Genomic DNA, 2,157 nt, shown 5'->3' on the forward strand with positions numbered 1-2,157 from the left:
CGGCAGCCTCTCACCGCAGCCGAACCAGTGAACCCTTGTACTCCTCTCCGCGTGGGCTTCCACTGCCGCGTCTTCCCCGGCTATGTGTCGTCCCCTTCCTAGGCCTCGCCGTCGTCCACCGCCGTGGTGCTCTCGGTGCAGTGTGGTCAATGTGGTCAACGACCGACTTCCATCGGAAGAGTACTGTGCGTGGAGACTCTGACAGCTGGGTCCATGGCCGCAGCAAGGAAGTGCCTCCTTATTACGCGCAAAATAATTATTCCTCCACCTGATAGCGGGGACCCACCAGACGGGCCACCAGTATTTTGCGAAAAAAATCGTTTCCCCCTGACTGCTGGGACCCACCAGACGGGCCACTGTATTTTGCGAAAAAAACATTCCCCCCGCTGTCAGCTCGGACCCACCGGAAGTGCCTCCTTATTACGCACAAAAAAACGAATACTCCCCCGGCTAGCTGGGACCCACCTTGGTGGGAGGCTGACTTGTGGGCCTACTAAGTTGATGAGGATGAAGGTCTTTGTCAACTTAGTCAATATGAACGATTCTAGCTCCAGTGACCGTACGATGTCCATCCAACGGCCGTAGTGCATCTTCAACCTCTGGTCTTCTTGCTCCAGCCGCCCAAAGCAGCGCCGGTCGTGCCGCATGCTCCTGCCTCCCGTGGCCGTCTGTGCTACCGCGGAGGCCTCACCGCCCCCTACTATTCCCACTGCTGGCCAGGCCCTACGGCGACGGCAGCCTCACACCACAGCCGAACCAGTGAACCCTCGTACTCCTCTCTGCGCGGGCTTCCACTGCCGTGTCTTCCTCGGCTCCACGTCGTCCCCATCCTAGGCCTCGCCGTCGTCCACCACCGTGGTGCTCTCGGCGCGGCATGGTCAATGTGGTCAATGACCGACTTCCATCTGAAGAGTACTGTGCGTGGAAACGCTGACAGCTGGGTCCACGGCCGCAGCAAGGAAGTGCCTCCTTATTACACGCAAAATAATTATTCCTCCACCTGACAGCGGGGACCCACTGGACGGGCCATCGTATTTCGTGAAAAAAACATTTGGCCCTGACTACTGGGACCCACCAGCTACATCTTCGCATGCAAGGAAGTGCCTGACAGTCTGGACCCACCTGGTCGAAGCGTACGTAGCGTTGTCATTCTGGTCGCGAATGTGTACGTACATATATACTAGTCGTTGTAGAGGCGTGCACCTGTCGTAGTAGAGGCGCGCACGTCGCATGTAAACATACGTACAACGGCCAGGGTGCAAGAAATAAAATACGGCCACGTATGTGTACATACGGGCGGGGTCTCGAACGCCTACTCGTCCATACGTACGGCCAGGGCTCGTGTACATGGCTAGGTCAGAACGGAGAAATAGCATCATCGTCATGTTCATGGGGAGGCAACGGAATGCGTCGTGTTCATGGGGAGGCAACGCAATGCGCCGTGTTCATGGGGAGGCAACGGAATGCGTCGTGTTCATCGGGAGGGCTTGGACGGAACAGGCGATGGAAACGAGACCTGGCATACTGTAGAATGGAGGAAACGGCCTTGTGTTCGACCGGCCACGTTTGAAACGGGATCCTGTTCATCGGGAGGGGTCTGGCGTACCGCAAAACGGAGGAAACGGACCTCCTATGATCGAAACGGGGGTCCTGTTGATCTGGAGGGGTCTGGCGTACCGCAAAACGGACGAAATGGACTTGTGTTGGAGCGCTACGGTCGAAACGGGGGTCATGTTCATCAGGTGGGGTGTGGCGTACCGCAAAACGGGACTCCACGGGATACTGTTCATCTCCACCATCGACCCCCTCCAGCTTCCATGAGCTACTGTTCATCCACCGTCGACCTCCTCCAGCCTCCACCTGTGACTGTTAATCCACGGGCTCCTGTTCATCCAGCCTCCACCGCGCGCTACTCCACCGGCTACTGTTCAACCAGCCCTCTCCACGGGCTCCTATTCAACCACCCCTCCACGGGCTACTGTTCATCCTGTCCTCCACCGTCTACTGTTCATCCTGCGCTCCACGGGGTGGTCCTGTTCATCCAGCCCTCGACGGGGTCCTGTTCATCCAACCCCAACCGGCTCGATCGATCGGGGTCCTGTTCATCCAGAGGCAACACCACGGGGTCCTATTCATCCACCCCCACCGGGAATTGTT

This window comes from Triticum dicoccoides, chromosome 7A (assembly GCF_002162155.2).
Source record: "Triticum dicoccoides isolate Atlit2015 ecotype Zavitan chromosome 7A, WEW_v2.0, whole genome shotgun sequence".
NCBI lineage: Eukaryota > Viridiplantae > Streptophyta > Magnoliopsida > Poales > Poaceae > Triticum > Triticum dicoccoides.